This window comes from Leopardus geoffroyi, chromosome A3 (assembly GCF_018350155.1).
Source record: "Leopardus geoffroyi isolate Oge1 chromosome A3, O.geoffroyi_Oge1_pat1.0, whole genome shotgun sequence".
NCBI classification, from domain to species: domain Eukaryota; kingdom Metazoa; phylum Chordata; class Mammalia; order Carnivora; family Felidae; genus Leopardus; species Leopardus geoffroyi.
Genome location: NC_059336.1, coordinates 69,898,745 through 69,920,351, shown reverse-complemented (window position 1 = coordinate 69,920,351; position 21,607 = coordinate 69,898,745). Strand labels below are relative to the sequence as shown.

Here is a 21,607-nt window from a genome sequence, read left to right as displayed (position 1 = left end):
GAATCCCAAGCAGGTTCCTCACTGTCTGTGCAGAACCTGACATGGGGCCTGATCTCGCGAACAGTGAGATCATGACCTGAGTTGAGATCAAGAGTCAGATGCTTAACGAACTTAGCCACTCAGGCACCCCTATTGTGTGTTTTTTATGTGACTTTGATTCATCATTACAGAGTTTATTTCTTTGAACATTAAGAGCAAACCACAGGGCTTTGGTTATTAGGAAACAAAGAGATAGAGTATTCTAAAATTAGTATCATTACAAAGAATAATAGTGATATTTATGTGTTTTAGTTGTATTAATTGTACTTAAGATCTTATCGGATGTCTGTTTATAAGTTGATGTCTATCCAGGCATAGTGAAAGAGGACCCACAAACACAGCCGGTCTGTTTTCCAGGAATAAGAAGTAGTTCATTTATATGGGATTCTCTGAAGAGAGATATTCTATAATTTTTTTGAGATAGGCTTAAGTATGACTTGATCTGCAGAAGGTGAGCTCTGAGGATCCTTTCAGATAGAAAATTCTATGATTTCTATTAAAAATATTGATTCTTTGTATAAAATAGTATGAAAATAATGCCTTGCTTTGAAGACTAGGTAAGCCAGTTTTTAAGTATATGCTTCAATGAAATGTCAGTCTCCCTCAAAATTTCTGATGCGTACACACACACACACACACACACACACACACACACACACACACAGGTTTTGAAATAGCCATAGTATTTACTTTATTTGGGCCTTTAGCTGAAAATTTATTAAGGAGCCACAAAATTTTCAAAAAGTTTGAGTTTTAAAAAGTTATTATATAGCATCTCCCCTGAAATATCAGGAATACAACTGTTTTTATTTATTAAAAACATATAGATAGATATCAGGTTAAATACGTTGGATTCTAAAATAACAGACTTATAAGACAAGGTGGTAATCCAATACCTGAAATTTACTTCTGCATATTGTTACTCAATTCTAGTATATCAAGTATAGACCCTATAATGATTTTAATTACCTCATCCCCTTCATCCTGATCACACCACAAATGAAAAAAGAATGTACATCATCATAATGGGAATTAGAAAAATATATAATGTCAATATGTCTTTTTAAAATTGCCACTGACTTTGTTGTCATATTGTCTGACATACCTGTATACTAGAGACTTGTGTGTGCCTTGATCTGTGTACAGGACATACATAATCACTCCGAGTGCACCTGCTTTAAATGAAGAGAGAGTTTTAAAATATAACTGGTTCTTGGGGTGCTTCTGTGGCTCGGTCGGTTAAGTGTCCAGTTCTTGATTTCATCTCAGGTCATGAACTCACAGTTCATGAGATCAAGCTCCATGTTGGGCTCTGCACTGATGGTGCAGAACCTGCTTGTGATTCTCTCTTTCTCTCCCCCTGCCCTGCTCGTCTATGCATTCACACTCTGTCAAAATAAATAAATAATAATTAAAAAAAAAAAAACAGTAACTTGCTCTTCATAAAGGAAGGAACATATTTTTCAATAGAGATGAATAGGACTATTGCAAATATGATCAAAGTAAATAGCTATAACTTCATTATATAGGAAAGAGGTAAGAAACAATCTTCAAATTGTAATTTTAAGAAGTCTGTCCTAACATGTTCTTATTATAGACATAGTTCTAAGAATTCTCCCCTGTGCACTTTGTGCTTCTATGTTAAAGAACCAGAGAGTGCATCAACATAGTTTTTTTTAAATATTTTTTCCGAAATCATCTCTCCTTTTGAAATAAATAATCGAATAAAACAAATGGTGTCCACTTTATTCTCAGTGAAATGCTAGATAAGTAAAGTGGAGAAAAAACAGAATTTGAATTTTGTACTGTACCTCAAAAATAATAAATTTTAGAAAATAATGTGTACCAAATACATCTGTGTATTTTAAAATAAGACCTTTTTTTTTGGTCCTCCATTAAGACCATTTAAAGAGTATAAGGTGGTATAAGAGAATTGATCAATTTTGAGGAAGAATTTTTATCTGACCTGGGCATGAATTTGGAAAGGGAAATAGGCAGGAGGAATGAAGAGGTTTTTCAGATTTTATATGGTATTGTATAATCCTAGAAATTATTCTCCACTTTCCAGGATTTTTCTTTCTGTGGTTTTCCAGAAGGTACTTTCTAGACTCTTTCTGTGTTCGCCATGTAAAAATCTAAGTATTGGAATAAAAAAAAAAACAATTATTTCTTGATTTATGAATTCATTCGACACTAGACATCCAGGGCTTAGGGAATGAGAGGTGAAAGGGATGGAAGTTTGAGATGTTATTCAGCTTTGGTAATGAATGAAGCTTTACAATTTATGTTGATTAAAAAGAATAAGAAGAAAGCCTGATCACGTATTATTGTTGATAAAGTGCATGACTGCTGCATTTTCTGTATTGTTGCCATAGTTACCCTATCATGGAATGAATGACCCAAATTAGATTTTTACTAATTGTTGCCCTCAATTTTTTTCTTCTCTTTCTAAGAAAAAGAAGACTTCATTTTTTTTAATAAAACTGGATTGTGATCTCCTCCTTAATCTTGGAGGGACAAAGCTTCTTAATTAAAAATAGATTAGTGAGAACAGAAAATGTGCTAAGTCACAATAATAAAATAATAGAAGCATGGAAAGAATAATTAGTAGTTCAATGAAGAAAGATTCCATGCTTATCATCATGATGGTTTTGTTTTTTGTTTTTTATTGGTGGAGGTGAGAGTTGTATAAGGAAGATGGGAATGTTGATCTTATCTGGAATAATGGCTTTGTGTATGCATGTTCACATCTTTAACCTGCAATCGTAATGCCACTTCTTTAACATACCTGGTTGATCTAAATTTGGTAATGACTCTTTAAAACCCTATTTTCTTTCTTGTAACGTGAATGTAATAAGTTTTCTTATGACAGAGTTGATGATCAAACTGGAGAATCCGTGAATCTGCACTTTGAAGAGTATTAGTGTAAGTCTTACGAAATTGCTGTTTAGCAGCCATTTTTACTTATAAAAAGACACTTTCATATGATTCAACATATATACAAATGTAATATATTGCTTATAAAGTCAAATGAAAACTGAAGCTGATTAAAATAGGAAAAGCAATAAAGAGAGGATAGTACAAAAGTAAAGATATAAAGTCTTGAAGGATACTTTCTCATTTACCTGAATTTATTTGGGTGAAGATCTAAAAAATGATAACAAAAAGTAAAATGATAAAATATTTAGTAAATATATGACCATACATAAAGGTAATTTAACAAACATGGTATTATACATATTTAAACTTTAATTTTTTTTATTAAAAAGCACTACATGTTCTTACAGCTATTTTGACATTATTAATGAATCAAACAAAAATAAAAATTTACATTTCCCTATTGCCTAAAGAAACCTAGTACTTTATCTATTTAGTCCCTTCTGGAATTTAACTTTATTATTTTTATTTTCCCTCCCATCATTAAGGCTAAATTTCACATATACATGTATGTATTTATACATACATATGCATAATTTCAGATAGTATATACAAATATACATGCACATATAATTTCATATGTGGAACTATATATGCTGCTCTGTGTAAGTCATTGTGTTATATTTCTATAGTCTCCTATTTAAAAATCACAGAAGAGGGGCGCCTGGGTGGCGCAGTCGGTTAAGCGTCCGACTTCAGCCAGGTCACGATCTCGCGGTCCGTGAGTTCGAGCCCCGCCTCGGGCTCTGGGCTGATGGCTCAGAGCCTGGAGCCTGTTTCCGATTCTGTGTCTCCCTCTCTCTCTGCCCCTCCCCCGTTCATGCTGTGTCTCTCTCTGTCCCAAAAATAAATAAAACGTTGAAAAAAAAAAAAATCACAGAAGGGATTAGAGACTTGGTATTTAGTTTTGTCTAGCAATATAATTTAAATATGTACTCTATCTATCTAATATATATTTCATATATATATGAAGTAGCGAAATTAAATTTTATATATATACACACACCTATATATGTCATATATGTACACAAAGTATAAAATAGAATCATTTTATATGTCTACATCTGTACATATATGCATGAGTTTGTACATATACATAGACATATAAATGTATTTTACATTTTTCATTATCAACTCATATCTGTTTTAATTTAATAATAATTTTTATAAACTACATTTAAGACCTGTTTTTAATTTACTCTTTATAATATGAATATTCATATGCTTTTCTATTTTTCTGTACATCTTTGTGTTGGTTTTTAAAAACATAATATGAAAGCTGTTTATTTCTGTGTAATGTGCGTTTTAAACTGTTTCCCTATTGATTATTTTCCTTTTATTTTTTGATGGTGTATTATAGCCTAAAAGTTTTTTACTTCTATAACTAGAATCATCTGCATTTTCCATTGTGATTCATTTCATTGCTTTTATGCTTACAATAACCTTCCTTAATTTACATGTTTATTTATATTTGTATTTACATATACTACTGATTGAAGTTGTCAACAATCTTTCCCCCAAATATTGTGTAGGTTTTTTTTTTTCCTTTTTTAGTAACTTCCATCAGAAAAGGTTACTTCTCAGAGGTTAATATTAACTTGAATTGTTTGTTTTCCTAAAGTATTCAATATATAGTAAGTACATGCACTATATTTGTTGAAAACATGGTTTGTATCAACCATATTAGACGCTGACTGACAAAGAATAGATTTCCTTCAGATAAAAATCAGGACTTCTCAATGCCTTCCATAGGGTCCTTTTTCTATAACTTCTGGGTGTTCCTCTAGTGCTCTGGTTTCTTCATGCCTTGACTTTATATAGGCAACAGTTTGTTCTGATTTGGAGGCATATGCGTAACCGTATATAAATTATTTCCATATAATCAAATATTTAATTCACCGTTACGTTGGCAAGCACATGCTGCTTGCTTAGCCCCTCAGTTACGTTTATATAAATTCTTATTTAAAAATCACAGAAGTGACAGGGATTGGTGTTTAGCTCAGATGTACTAATGTAATTTAAATATATGCTGCATGAAATCAAATGTTTCAAATATTCCAAAAGAATATTTAATTGTATGAGCAACTGAGATACAGAGAACTAGCAAGATCCAATCTGTAAAAGTTCTTAAAAAGTATAAATTTAAGTCACAGTGATTTTTCAAGGGAATCATCAATGTTACTTTAGCAGGTCTTTGGGAGAAAAGATGTATATTGTATTAAGGAATTAAAGGCAAAAATTTAATACTTCATTTATCTGCAGGCCAACTATAATTTTTCTGCCCAGCTTTACTGAGATATAATTGGCATATTATAACTTTTTAAATGAGATCATTATCCAAGAGAAACTACCACCTCCATAATTGTTTTAGGTTATCTGACCCATTTATCAAGGTATGCATTTCTTTATTAATGTTCTGAAAATCAGATGCAAACTTACTTATGCTGATTAATTTCTGTGTTGTGTCAAGCAAGATACAGATTTTTAGGGGCAATTGAATATATGTATGGAACTCAGCCAGAGATTTCTATGTTACAAGGTGAATTTCTCGGTATAAAATGTTTATTGGAGAGATTAATGTTCTTGAAGTATCAGGTGTCGACACTTCAGAAAGACACTACATCTCATTAATAAACATCCTTTGGTTTACTCTCAAGTTTCAAAGCACTTTATTACTTTATTCAGAAACTTTTCATAGATAAGTAGATAGAGATATAAAAATACTGTGTTTAGAGGGTTTAAAGTCATTTGAAAGAAATAAATTATTCAATGTTAGGTAGCATGTATTTGGCCTCAAAGTAGCATCTTTACTGTATTAAGAAATTTGGAATTAGCCAGACCTTATATTCTTTGTACGCTAGTCCAAGATTTGATCTCAAAGAGTGCTTTAGAATGTTTTGGAATAAATTCATTAACAGTGCATGGTAGAGGAAACAATGAAATCCGAAGTACATATTCTTCTGTCAATGGATGGATATTTATTTGCATGTGCATATATTGAAAAGGAATACACTAGTAGGTGCAGTGAAGAAACTGAACTGGTAGAGCTGAAAGCCCATTTAAAGAAATAAACCCAACAATGTATTTCTACATAGACAATTGACAGATAGCCTCTGTTTCCACCAATGAAAGAACAAAATTTAGTAGATTATTCTTCTTCAGAGAATCATTTGGATTCAACTCATGAAGGGTGGTGACCTCAAACCAATGATATCTGACAGTTGTTTGGCAGTCAGTGTGGAACATGTAAGTGACCTTGATCTGTCTCTCTAGGTATGTATATATCACAACAAACTAGCATCCTCTTCTCTGACCCAGGAATGTTCAAGTTTAGTTTCTCTAGATTAAATATGTGCATTCATTTTGTTTTCTGGAGTCTGAAAGTATAGAACAAAACCAAGTTTTACCTCAGGAGTTTTAATAGCCTCAAAAACATTAAACTTTTTTTCCTATAAAATTAAAAAAGGGAAAACATTTAAACAAAAGACAAAAATTTTATACGTTAACACTTAGTTCCTAGAATAAAATATGAATTGTGTTAGATTTTCTCTGTCTCAGAAAGCACCTCTGCAGCCTTATTCCTCTATTCATATGATATAGAATCTTTAATGGAACTATTAACCTCTAAGCATGAGTGTTTGGGAGAGTAATCTAAAAATATTTGGCCATTTGGCTTTGAGGGAGCTTCAGACAGAGGTCATCAAGTATCTTGATTTGTTCTTGGGAGAAGTTGCTATGGTCATGCTTAAGATTCCTTTGAGGACCTATATTATCAGAAAGCTAGACTTACTTCAGTAACTTGGCAAAATCCCTGGTTATTAATGAATTTTAAACAAATTCTTATTCTCTTCCATAGAGGGAGCCCCTTTCAATTGCCTCTCGATCTATACACTGCATATAGCGTCCTACAAACCTATTTAAGAAATTTGAACAGGTTAAAAGTACTGTGTATTTTCTCAAAACTTTCTCTTAGAAATGGCCTTTTCCAAAAAGTTTACCATATATTCATTAGGAAATTGCAGGAATCAAAAAAGTATTGTTTACTTGGAGTGAGTGACAAAATTTGATTATTTGTCATCTTCTGCAGAAGCTCCTTAAAGCTTGTTACCTCAATTTATGAGATTCAGTGCATTGATGGTCAGGAGGTTTGGATTCACTAAGCTAATCGGTTGTCTAAAATATTATAACCAGATATTTTAGTTATCTGTGGAAATCTGAATAAATTGATCTGAAAGTTTTCATCTCAGCACTCCTGAAATGTAGTTTAAGTACTAGTTTATTTCACCAAAATGGAATTTTCAGAGAGCCTGATAAGTATTTTCCCAATGCAGTAAGTTTGAAAACCCTATATTTAGAATGTGCATGCACTTGCTTAGTTTTTGGTTTGATGGTGTTTTATTCCTTGCACACAAACATCTTTATCTATTTACATTTCCTCCTTGGTCTTTGTAAACATTTGGGTTTTCTGTGCCTGGCATAATCCCTACTTGCAGTCAAGTATAAGTGTTGATGTCAAGAATCAATAAAGGTAGTAGTACAAGGCCAAGACAAGCAGAATCAGTGTTAGGTTAGATTTGTATTAGTAGAGCTGGACCAAGGAAAGAAATTCAGCCCTCAGTGGAGGGCCCTCTTTGCAAGCTTGAAATGTAACAGAATTTAAAGCATATTTATGCTTACCTCCTCTGCTAGGGGAGCTAAGAGTTTACCTCATGTGCCACTACCATCCCTTCATGTACTTTCAGTATTCATACAAGTTTTTATAGATATAATACCTTTTAGGGGTGGGCATAGAACCCTTGGAAGGTCATCAACAGGGTAGGAACCCTATTCTTGTCATCAGTCATCTGGTCTTCCAGGGGTCCTCCCTCAGCTATACTAAGGTCGGAACCTTTCACTGACTCATCCCTGATTATAATCCCCATTAATGTAGTTAAGATTTCTCCAAAGCCATGGTAATAAGCAAAGTTTTCTTATAATTTTATATCTTCTCCTCCTTCATATCTGAGAGAGAAGTATAAGAAGAAAAAGGGAGAGGGAGGAAGACAGAGAGAGAAGGAAATAATAATATATTTCAACCTGAGCCAGAGACCTCAAGAGGTACCAGCCCTTAATCCATTCACTTTTCTGGAACATTCAAGGATACCACAGCTTTTACAAATTTCTAGGCTTTCAGGACTGTATGCTATTCTCATAATTCCACCTACCAGCAGAATGAATTAGCCACAATTTATGTTTTTAATTTCAACCATATTTTTTTCACTGGACTAAATACTATGTGACATAAACTAAACTGCAGCACAAAGTAGCTAATTTTAAGGAACTAACAACAAGGATAATGCTTATCAACAATGAGATAAAAATATAACAGATTATATTAAAGTCTCATATCATATATTTCTGAGTGTAGGTAGAATAGAAAGCACATATCACTTTAGGCATGACTATTCAGAGATGGCTTAATGAAAGAGAGAGGCAGAATAGAAGGAAGGGAAACCACCTTAGAGTTAGAGGGGGAAGCACCTTATCATGAAGAGACATATTGATACGCTAAAATGTATTCCTTTTCTTTCTTTCTTTCTTTCTTTCTTTCTTTCTTTCTTTCTTTCTTTCTTTCTTTTTTTTTTTTTTTTTAACGTGCTCATTTTGGAAATATTCCTAAAGGAAGTTACTGAGAAAGGCATTCAGCTAAGTCATACATCTGTCATTCTGTTTCTTCTAGCCACATATTCCTTTTTTTTTTAATGTGTATTTTTGAGAGAGAGAGACAGAGAGAGCGTGAGCAGGGGAGGGGCACAGAGAGAGGAAGGCACAGAATCTGAAGCAGGCTCCAGGCTCTGAGCTGTGAGCACAGAGCCTGATGCAGGTCTCAAACTCACGAAATGAGAGACCATGACCTGAGCCGAAGTCGGACGCTTAACCAACTGAGCTACACGGGTGCTCTATTACAGCTATATACTCCTTAAGCAGAATGGAAGAGTCCAGCTTATGTGAAACTAAAACACTTGAACAGATCTGGAGTGAAACAACAATAGCAAGTGTCTATATATATCTGTATCTATATATCTATATGCATTTTGTCATTTTATGTTTAATAATAGGGTGAAAGTATATGTTATAGTGAGGTTTCCTACCAAAATGATTACATACAAGATTATATATCTTAAATTGTAAAGAATTGATTTGCAAAGAGTGAAAACCATCATTAGTTGACAAAACAGTTTCTTAATTGTAATTTTTCCAACTCAAGCTGATATACAGTAAATGTTTTTCTCCCATGATAATAAGGTTGATCATCATTTCTTCAGACATAATTTGAAGTCCTGCCTATAGCAAATTGGGGGGGGGGGGGTGGGAAGGTATGCCTGCTGTTATATTTTAAAAGGTACATTTTTATAGTGGATTCAGATTATTTATAGCTGGCAGTGTGATTTTTAACGTGCAATGAAATGAATTGGGTCCTTCACTCAAACACATCTTTATATTGCCCATTATTGGACAAATTATAAAAGTCAATTTTATGTAGTTACGTGGTAAATATGGCTGGAAAATAATACAGCTTGAAGGACAGAAAAAAATGTAGATAGCTATGGCCTCTAAGTGAAAATAATATATTCTCATGCAACTTTTAAAAGCCTAGAGAATAAGGAAGAGACTGGAATGATCTCATGAAAGTAACCAACAAAATAAATCATGACAGATATCAAGAGATTCTAAGGCACAAAAGCCAGACTCTTATGGACTTTAGCGAATGAATATTTCTGTTTTTAACCAAGCACATTTTTAAAGTTTCTTTCAGTTTTCCTCTGTTTCCTCTGTTTCCCCATTCAACACCATTAATTCAAAATGAAAATGGAAAATATGTTAATGTTAAAATTGAACATTTTAGATTACTTGCCTTCTTTTCCATTTTACTTCTTCGTAGAGGTGACTCTGTATGTCTAACATGTTCATATGATACGCTTTCAATAAAATCCCTCCCGCAAATAACTGTTTTTACCCCTCTACATGGTATTTTATGCAGTTCTTTTGGTAGAAGACATATGTTAGTTATTTTTTTTTTAATTAGTGAGAGGTACATTTAGATAATAATTACAACTTTGTGCCAAGTATTATTCTATACATTTCATATATATTATCTCATTCTCACAAGAAGCCTTTCAGATAGTCCCTACTTTACAAATGGTAAACTTGAAACACAAACTGGCTTAGTGGTTAGCTAAGTGACACTGCGAAAGGGAGGCAGAATGGAGATCCAAATCCCAGGAGTCTGGCTCCAAACCTGCCCTCATTTATATTGCACTGCTTCTTCTAACATGTACATCCTGGCCCTAAAAGACAAAGAGAGACTTCAAGTCACAGATTCACAGTCATCCAGTAACATTGGTGATATCAAAGTTTTTATTGGGAATGGGGACCAGTTGGAGATAGAGAAACAGTTTTTATAATTAAATGGGAAGAGAACATCCCCCAGATCTCTGATGATGGAAGCAAATGTTTTTTATTTGGAGGGAAGATGGGGATTGGTAGAGAGGGGGAGAATTAGGAAGAGAAGCTGCAACAATAGCAAAAAAAAAAAAAAAAAAACAGGTATTCCTCACTTTGTCTGAAGTGGTCTTGTACTTTTTACTTCTTCTTATTTTTGTTCAAAGTAGGCAGTATTCACTGTGTTCACAGTGTCAAAGAGGATGTGCTGACTTTATGGCATGAGTCAAAAATGCCAGTGTAGGAATCAAGGTGACACGTTGGAAAAAGATCCAGACTCTGGAATCTGAGAGACTACACTTAAAATTATGCCTGTAACATGTATTTCCTGTATGGCAGTAGGGATAACATCCGTCACATGTAAAATTGGAAAAATGACACACTTAATAGGCTTTTAAAAAAATTTTTTTCTTTTCAACGTTTATTTATTTTTGGGACAGAGAGAGACAGAGCATGAACGGGGGAGGGGCAGAGAGAGAGGGAGACACAGAATCGGAAACAGGCTCCAGGCTCTGAGCCATCAGCCCAGAGCCCGACGCGGGGCTCGAACCCACGGACCGCGAGATCGTGACCTGGCTGAAGTCGGACGCCCAACCGACTGCGCCACCCAGGCGCCCCTTAATAGGCTTTTAAAGAGGGTTAGGGGTTGTCTGGCTGGCTTAGTCAGGGTGGTGAGTTCAATCCCCCAATGGGTGTAAAGCCTACTTAAAACAACAACAACAATAACAAAAACAGAGGTTTAGACAGGGTAATGCCTGCAAAGCATCAGATAATATTTTTTGCACGTGAAAAAAATTTAATAAATGGCAGCTTTTGTTAGTATAAGCTCATCTTTACCTATTAAATGTCTGTAGATCCTGTGGCTCACCTAGGTGAGCTAGAGAATATATTTTTTAAAGTTTTTTAACGTTTATTTTATTTGAGAGAGAGAGAGAGAGAGCGTGAGTGTGGGTGGTACAGAGAGAGACAGGGAGACATAGAATCTGAAGCAGGCTCCGTGCTTTGAACTGTCAGCACAGAGCCCAACGCAGGGCTCGAACTCACAAACCATGAGATGGTGACCAGAGCTAAGTCAGAGATTTAACCAACTGAACCACCCAGGCATCCCAAGATAATCTTAACGATGCTCACAATTGATCCAATTTTAAAAACCTGACACCTCAATATTTTTATAATTGATAATCATGTCTAAAAGACTTATTTCATCTATAGATCTGGACTTACTGTTTGAAAGGGGAAAAATAGGAAAACATCTCAGTAAAAGAATCACAGTGATATTTACTTTTCCATTTTCCACTGTGGAATTGCAGGAACTCTGTTAATGGATTATACTCTAAATGTCAACCCAGAGAGAATTTAAAGGGAAGTGCAATAAAGCCTTTGAGGTTTGTTAGAATGGTATAGAATATGTTCATGTGTCAAAGGCTCAATCCAAAAGCCCCAAAAAATAGCAAAAATATCAAAACCCTTGGTTATTATCAAGAGAATAAAGAAATATGTTGAGTACATGTTGTTTTTGAAAGCAAAGTGTTAAAGGATGGAAAAGAAATTGCTTAGCTATGCCAGCATTCCACTTATGATCTGTGTAAGCATCCCTCATGACTTTATGCATCTGAAGATGATGCGGATAGTAGCATTCAGCAATACTGACCTCAAACAACATGCTCTATTAAGCTTACCATTCCCATTTGCAAGGATATATTATTTTGAAAATCTTCCAAAAATTCATTTTGTCTGCCAAGGGGGAGAACTCCAGAGAAATTCTCAGCATTGAAACCATCTTAGAAAATATTGCACAATGAGTAATTGCACAAATTATATATTGATTATGCTAAGGGATAAAAATTACTATTTATATATAAATGATCAATAAATAGATTTTCTGAGAAGATTATGGGGTAGTATCTATAAATTCCTACTTATTACTCAATTGATGAATTGGGGTTTGAATGAGTATCTCCCTCACTTCCTTCTGTGATATCAGAACAGAAAACTAAGTATGTCCATGAAGTTTTCTGACAAAAAGACTTGTCAAATCATCATCGTTGAGCATCTTTTCATTAAGTGTATTTTTCCTGTACTTGAAACATCTACTAGTAGTTCTTTAATTAAAATTGTATGTAAATGTAATCAAATCAGAGGAAATGAGTCCCTGTTAGATTTTACAAGACGAGTAAGCAGAAAAGTAGGCTATTCATTATTAGTGCTGTTGAGATTTTGCCACTGGAAAATATTGGGGAAAAAATGGCATATTTGTTTCCTAGGGTAGCCTTAACACAGTACCCCAAACTGGGTGGCTTAAACAACAGAATTGCTTATTATCTCACAGTTATGGAGAGTAGAAATTTGAAATCAGTGTGCTGGCAGGGCGATGCTTCCTCTGAAACCTGGAGGGGCATCCTTGCTTTCCTCTTCTTAGCATCTGCTTGTTTGCAGGCACTCTTTGTGTTCCTTGGCATGTAGATGTGTCTCTCTGATCCTCATTTTTCACATGACCTTCTCATTGTGTTTCTTCACATTGCCTTCCCTCCATGTGTGCTTTCTGTCCAAATACCTTCTTTTTTTTTTTAATTTTTATTTTTTTAGAGAAACAGTCGTATTAGATTAGGGCCCACTCTAATGACCTCATTTTTTTTTAATTCTTTTTTTTTAACATTTATTTATTTTTGAGACAGAGAGAGACAGAGCATGAACGGGGGAGGATCAGAGAGAGGGAGACAAAGAATCTGAAACAGGCTGCAGGCTCTGAGCTGTCAGCACAGAGCCCGACGCGGGGCTTGAACTCATGGACCACGAGATCATGACCTGAGCCGAAGTCGGCCGCTTAACTGACTGAGCCACCCAGGCGCCCCTCTAATGACCTCATTTTAACTTGACTGCCTTTTTCAAACAAGGTCACATTCTCAGGTACTTAGGGTTATGACTTCAAAAAAATTACACACACACACACATTTGTGAGGGGACTCAGCCTAACCAAAAACTGGTGATCAAGAAGACCTTATACCTCTGTATTGTATATTGTTTTCTTTTTTTTTAATGTTTATTTATTTTTGACAGAGAATGAGACAGAGCATGAGTGGGGAGGGGCAGAGAGAGAGTGAGACACACAATCTGAAGCAGGCTCCAGGCTCCAAGCTGTTAGCACAGAGCCCGACACGGGGCTCGAACTCACAGACCACGGGATCATTACCTGAGCCAAAGTTGGACGCTCAACCGACTGAGCCACCCAGGCGCCCCCCTTTTTTTAATGTGTATTTTATTTTTGACAGAGAGACAGAGCATGAGCAGGGGAGGAGCAGAGAGGGAGACACAGAATCTGAAGCAGTATATTATTTTCTTTTGTTGGGCGTGGTTCTTTTCTACACATAAACATGAAATTATCAAAATCTCAAAGATGGCAAAGTTTGTAGCATTCTTGTTATAGGTTGGTGACATGGTAATGGTGACATTAGAATTTAGATACCTTTGGAACATCTGGGTGGCCCAGTCAGTTGAGCATCTGACTCTTGATTTCAGCTCAGGTCATGATCTCATGGTTTGTGAGATCAAGCCCTGCATTAGGCTCTGTCCTGCCAGTGCTGAGCCTGTTTGGTATTTTCTTTCCTTCCCTCTCTCTGTCTGCCCCTCCCCTGTACATGCTCTTTCTCTCTCTCTCAAAATAAATAAATGAACATTTTTTAAAGAAGAACGTAAAAACCTGTGGCTATCTCTGCTTTTGAGGGTCCACATGACAACCAAGGTGCCAATCCAGTTTGATTTCATTTTTTTTTAATTTTTTTTAACGTTTATTTATTTTTGAGACAGAGAGAGACAGACTATGAATGGGGGAGGGGCAGAGAGAGAGGGAGACCCAGAATCGGAAGCAGGCTCCAGGCTCTGAGCCATCAGCCCAGAGCCTGACGCGGGGCTCGAACTCGCGGACCGCGAGATCGTGACCTGAGCTGAAGTCGGACGCTTAACCGACTGAGCCACCCAGGCGCCCCTGATTTCATTTTAAGATAACGATACAAGAACAAAAATATACTTCTTGAAAACTTATGTTGCGGCACCTGGGTGGCTCAGTCAGTTAAATGTCTGACTTTGGCTCAGGTCATGTTCTCACAGGTCATGAGGCTGAGCCCCATGTCAGGTTCTGTGCTGACAGCTGGGATCCTGGAGACTGCTTGGATTCTGTCTCCCTCTCTCTCTGCCCCTCCCCCACCTTGCACTATCTCTCTCAAAAATAAATAAACATCAAAAAAATCAAAAGCTATGTCAAGAATTATTTGTCTTTAGAAAGATTCATTGTTTTATCAAATCTTAGCCCTCCCTTGTTTCCATTACACCAAACCCAGTCTTGAAATTATGAAAATGCAAAAATAAAAACTACGAAAATTAGAATCACATACAAATTTTTAAGAATAAGACCATTATATAACATGAACTTGTTTTTCTGTGAAATCATTCAATGTAATTCAAGTTTGTTTTTGTTTTTAAAAGACAGGTAATGGAGTTTGGGTCAAAGTTCTAATGTGATAGCATACAGTGTTTTAGCCTTAGAGTTTAGAACTGCCATTTAAACTTTACTATTAGACACACAGATCCTATATCTTTACCTAACAAGGATATTTTTGAATAGACCTTATTTTTTAGAACAGTTTTAGGTTCACAAAATAATTGAGAAAAATGTACAGAGATTTACCACATACCCCCTGCCCCACACATGTATATCCTCTCCCATCACCAACATCCCCACCAGAGGGCTACATTTACTATAATTGATGAGCACACTTCGACACATTATTGTCAGTCAAAGTCCATAGTTCACTTTATGGTTCACTCCAACTGTTAGGTTCTCTGAGTTTAGACAAATGTATATTGACATGTAAAATCTACCATTATTGTATCATACAGAGTAGTTTCATTGCCCTAAAAATTCTGTGTTCTCCCTATTCATCACTCCCTATCCCATGACAACTGGCAACCACTGATCTTTTAAGGGTCTCCATAGTTTTGTCTTTTCTAGACACCCCTGATCAGCAAATTTTAAATATAAATGCCTTGGAACCTTCACAGGAATTCCTTTAACGCTCAGAGAGTTCCTTTGTTATTTTATTTGTGTGGAGTCACTTGGACAAAGCCAAACTTTTTAATAAGTACTGAGAAAGTGTGAAATTTTCATATAGGCCTCAGATAATCTTCTATTAGCCATCTAGATCTTAGACACACGCACACACACCCACACCCACACCCACACCCACACACACCCACACACACACACACACACACACACACACACACACACACACACTAAGAAAACTTTGATCACCTTTTCAAGACCTCCCCTGGTCTTCTACTATCTATGATACATCATCTATGTGGTCAGAAGGTCTTTATTCCAAAATTGCTTATGTTCAGAACTGAGTGACACAGCAAATAAGACAGGATAGTTAAGAGATTTCTCATTTATGGGTTAGGGAAAACCAGGCTATTAAAGAAGCATGCAAATTAATTTTAGGAAGTTCTCTTTCCTCTATCAACAGTGGTCATTTTAAGAGAGTTTAAACATACTTAAAATGGTTTCTAAAATCCCTGTTGGGTGTCATTCAGTCAGCCTAACAACAGACCAAGTTCATTTAACATTTCTTCCATATAGTTCTTCGTTGATAGGATAATATCAGCAGTTACTGAGAAAACTAAAGCAGCATATTTTAGAGCTGATTTCATCCAGACTTGGCTGGTGGCTTTGGTTGTAGTGCTAATTAGATATCTTTTGAACTTTTGGTTGTTTAGTGATAGAATACTGCTTTGTTTTGTAGCCCCTGACTCACTCTAATAATTGTGCTAACTACGTTTATTACACACTGATTTTGAGCCAATCATCCCAGCAGGCATTGTCATGAATAAGGAACTATGTATATAATAAATGTGATTAGGGCCATATATCAATCATAGGCATACACAAAGGCTATGATTTATTAAGTAATGTAGCAAGGAGTACAAAGGAATGTCTTAAAAGTGAGTACAAAAATATTGAGTGGTTCAATATGGAGGAAAGATTTTTTTAATAGGTCAAGTGAGTCAGAGATAGTTTCATGGCCAAGGTGAATGTGGAATTCAAAGAGATCATGGTTATAGAATGGTAGAGGAAATAGTGTAAGCAAACACATAAAATCATACAGGGGAAAGAGAGAGAGTGAAGGGGAGGAGCAGGAGGAGGGGGAGGGAGGGAAGGGGGAGGGAATGAGGGAAGGGAAAAAGGAAGGAAGGAAGAAGGGAAGGAAGGAAGGCAGGCAAAGGAAGAGAAGAATCAAATGTAATCATGCATATGGAAGAGGATTGCTCTAAGTTTCCTAATGAGGAAAGAGGCTGTTAGCATAAAAGTAGAAGAGAGCAATAAACTAATGCCTCTAACACAGTGGATAAGAGCAAATCTAGATCACTGTGTCATGACAAAAATTGACTTCTTCAAAGTGTGGTCCCCAGACCAGTAGTATCAGCACCACTTGAGAGAGACCCTGTGAGAACTGCAAATTTTGGAGCACCTCACACATGTTTAAATAAGACCTCTGAGTGACTCTGATGCTGGCTGAAGTTTGGGAACCACAGATCCACAGTGTAGAATGAATTTGAAAATAGACTAGAGGTCCCATTTGGAAGGACAGAGTTAGTCCTGTAAATTAACATAAATCCAAACTAAGCAAATAGTTAATACAATTCTTTGAAGATAATAATAAGAGATAGGTTTGGAAATATAAATAAGGATGCATTTGTGAGCTTTTGAAGAAATTATTTTACAGGGTTTATTTGACATCTAAGTGGATCATTCATAAAACTGGGTGAGGTTGATGAGCCAATTATTGCCTAATTATATCACTGTAAGAATCTGAAAAAGGTTTTCAGGCATAATGTAGAATATAAAGAAAAAGTTTCTCAAAAAAAATCCTGGTTTTTTGCTATTAAGCCACATTACCCATCCATAAAGTTGATGTAGATGGGGAATTATGTGTAGGTAATATATTGCACATTTGGCAGTGCTTCTTTTCCATTTCTTTTAAAAATATGCATTCTTTATTTAAATACACTGACATAGATGATATCTTTCCTCACATTTTCATGCTGCTGTTCTGGGAAAGTAAATTATGCTGTGATAAAAAATAAGTAATTGCTTCTTGTGTTTAATTGATTTTTTTTATAGAAATTACAATGCAGATTTGATTAAAGGAAGATAGTGCATTACCTACGGTTGGTTCACAAGACACATAATGGTATGAAAGAGTGCCACCCAGAACAGAAATTATACCATCATTTTGTCTGAATGCGTTGAGTGGGAGATATTTAGAATTCTTTATGACTTATAAACACTGCAGAATGTTTCTTTTCCCATCTAAAGCAGGATGATAGGGACATCTATTTCACAGCCATAACATGTCCTGACTGTTAAATTGTAGAAGCCTTTTGGGGAGAAAAACTAATGGTAGACTTTAAATAAGAAAGAGTATTGTGAATTTGATGCTGACAAATGATGTCCCTTGTAACAAGGTCACTCGTGAAGTTTCTAGTTAGACTGAGTCAGATGTATCAAAGAAACCTGAAAAGTGCCTATAACCACACAAAACAAAGAAACAAACAAGATTAAATTCTAGTTTTTGCTTTACTCCAAGGTTTCACAACCTTGGCACTATTAACATCCTGGGATGGTTAATTCTTTGTTGTAGGGATGGTCCCATGTGTTGTAGGGTGTTTAGCAATATCCCAGTATCTATCTACCAGATACTAGTACTTTCGCAACATCCCCCCCAAGTTGTGTAGTGCTTTCTACACTTCCATTTAATTATTCATAATGCCCACCCACATCTCAGTTGTGACAGGACTGTGTTTTCAGAGCACATGTTATTTATTTGTTTGTTTGTTTAATGTTTATTTTTGAGAGAGAGAGAGAGAGAGCACAAACAGCGGAGGGGCAGAAAGAGAGACACAGAATCTGAAGGAGACTCCAGACTCTGAGCTGTCAGCACAGAGCACATTTTAAACCTATGTGGGACAGAAACAACAGAAATGTTTGCTTCTAGAGGTTTCTTTGTGGTTCTGAATGACAAATGAGACCCTGATCCTTCTTTTACAGTTAATACAAGCAAATCTAAAGACACATGGAAATTGCAGTTTGGTGTAAAGGGTATAATTCTTATTTTTAAGCAGACAGTATTTATTAACAGAGGTCTTAATTTTGGAATAACTTCTAAATTACTGCAGCCTGAGGAGTACAATTGGGGCTGTGCAAGTTGTATATACTGTAGAGAATTTTTTTTAAAGAAAACCTTCTGAATAGATAAGGATTCAATTCATTACTGAGCTGTTCTTCAGCAAAGAGTCTTCAGTGGCCTCCAGTATGCATTTGGCAAACTTAGGAGTGCACACCGAGGACCAAGCGGAAGGGAAAAGCCCCAAAGCGAGAGGAGAATCTGGGCGAGAAGATGAATCCATATGCATCCTTTGGAAGCCAGATGAGCAGATGGTGCTGTTGACATTCTGTTATGAGAGTTGAGAAGCCTGGCCATTATTCTCCCTGGGACGGAAGACCACGTCTTTCCTGCATGGAGAAGAGCTGTACAGGCAAAGCTAGGATTTTTCATAGCAAAAAGTTTGGAATATGCTCTAATATTTTGACTGTTTCTACCCCACAAAGGAATTTCTCCAATTTCTGATTCCACTGTTAGTAAAGCATTTATATCCACATTTAGCTGTGAACTGCAAAACCTAGCTTTCAAAGCTTTTGCTCTTAGTACATGCCTCACTGTTGAGAATTGTTTTTGTTTTTGTTTTAACCCATTTTGGTTGCATTTACTACTGAACGAAGTAGCAATGTAAATCTAGTTTCAGTTACTGTTTTTCTTTTTTTATCTGTTAAGTTTGTATCTTTTTTAGAAAGAATACCCGGGGCGCCTGGGTGGCGCAGTCGGTTAAGTGTCCGACTTCAGCCAGGTCACGATCTCGCGGTCCATGAGTTCGAGCCCCGCGTCAGGCTCTGGGCTGATGGCTCAGAGCCTGGAGCCTGTTTCTGATTCTGTGTCTCCCTCTCTCTCTGCCCCTCCCCTGTTCATGCTCTGTCTCTCTCTGTCCCAAAAAAAATAAATAAACGTTGAAAAAAAAAATTAAAAAAAAAAAAAAAAAAAAAGAAAGAATACCCAAAACAGGGAAGCTCAAAAATCAGGAACTAGTGTGTATTTTATCCAAGAAGTTTGCTCCCAAAGAACAATGGAGTCATTTTTCTTAGTGGATAATATAGCAACTCCTTGAAATGACATTTCTCTAATGTTTTGTTTCTATTTTTGTGTAGAGGAGAATGAGTGGCCAGGAAGTGGGATGTTTGGGGGATCCAAATCCAGAGAGAAAATGCCAATGGGGAGGCAAACTTCAAGTGATATAAGAGATCATCATCTCTACGGAGTTACTAAAGCAGCTGCCAATTCCAGATATCAGCAGATTTCTGTGGGTTGAGATTATATTCCCAAGAGAGGATGAGCAGAGTGGGTAAGAACTGAACGGGGAATGTTTCACAATTAGGAAGATTTGGGACAGGTAGGCCTGATTTCTGTCTGAGCATGATGAGGAGCAAATAATGTTAATAACAGGTAATCCAGTTCTTTGGTGGAGGCTTCTAGGCCAACCTGACGGGAAAAACCAAAGGGCCAAGTTCACATAAGAAGAGGCCAAGTCATTACCAGTAAGTAGCACAGACACAGGTAACAATAGGCTGAAAAAGGACTTATCCTGCCTAGACTTGTAAAGCTATTCATTCTTTTTTAAGGAACATAATTTGGAAAACCTAGGACTCAGGGGGATTCTGTCCAACCAAACTAGGAGCAGATGAAATGTAATGTTCTAAAATGATCCTTCTTAATCTCACCATTTGTAGTAATGCCCAGGTTTGATTACTTTATTCTGTAAATGGGTATCTCAGGTGAATGGCAGTTTTCTTTAGTACTTTCCCTATGTACCAATTCTTTAAGAAAATAATTAGTTCTTTTTACCTAAATTGGTTGGCTGTGGCTTTGATTCTGAACTATCTGCTGTCCGTAGTTTACCTTGATCTTCTTCCCATATTCCTTCAAAATCAATGTGTTTATTTATATGCAAAGCTTCCATTCATTACAGTTGCCGCCCACTGTCTCAGAAAGGCACTGCTGTTATTTTCAGTTTTATTTCAACTTTGGGATTATTTATTTTAGATCATTCTCTCCTCCTGTAGCATGAAGCAATATTTTAATTTCATTGTCAAAAGATGAAAGACGTAGGAGTTAGTTACAGTTGTGATTGCCCTGTAGCTGAGATTGAATGGAGCTGGAATCTATTTAAATTTGCATTGTGCTTGCAAGATGAAACTTCAATGATTCTTTGTTAAACCCTATCATTTCATGGTTGCATTTAATAGTAAGAAGCCTTTTAGATGCTGTAGCCGTGTTGTATTTGCCTTTTCTTGTTGCTTGTACGTGGAGGGGGTGGCAGCCAGGAATTTGGTTTTGGGGTCCAAGCAGTAGGTATAGAAAGATGTGTCTCTGTGCTTGTATAGGAAAATATGAAAATGTATAAAAGATGTAAAATTATGATTTAAAACTTCAGCCATTCTAGAATGTATGGAATTTCTTTAAAAAAAAATATTTTCAACCCACAGGCCTTACAGAATCTATCCCCTTGTCTGTAAAATTATTTTTCTCCTCCATCCCATTCCCCACCCTGAATTCATACTGCTCCATTCCCTGTACCTTTTCATCTCCCTATTATCCATCACGGACTTATCTTTTATGTAGCACCTTTTTTTGAAAAACTTCCCATGACCTCTCAAGCCCTTAATTACCATTATTATAGTAATTATATGGTAATTGCTGAGTTTACTCATCTATTTTATCCTTGTACATGGTAATCTCCTTATAGATAGGATGCCTATTAGCTACACAATGGGTAACTACCTTGCTTACCATCCCTGTTATGTTTACATTTCTATCTTATTCTCAGATTTTGATTTGAGGAGCCATTGTCAACTGTGCGTGCCCTTGTTCTCATGTGCTTGTGCTCTCTCTTTCTCTCTCCCCCCACCCAACCCTGTAAACACACACACACACACACACACACACCCATACATACTTTGTCAGTAGTAGATATCTTGGAAAGA

At 36.1% G+C, this 21,607-nt stretch overlaps 1 protein-coding gene across 27 annotated transcripts in view; it reads left to right on the top strand.

Annotated features, from left to right (window-relative positions):
* NRXN1 (neurexin 1) overlaps window positions 1-21,607 on the top strand; it is a 1,133,918-nt gene that overhangs the window by 228,018 nt on the left and 884,293 nt on the right. The gene's annotated exons all lie outside the window — the stretch shown is intronic.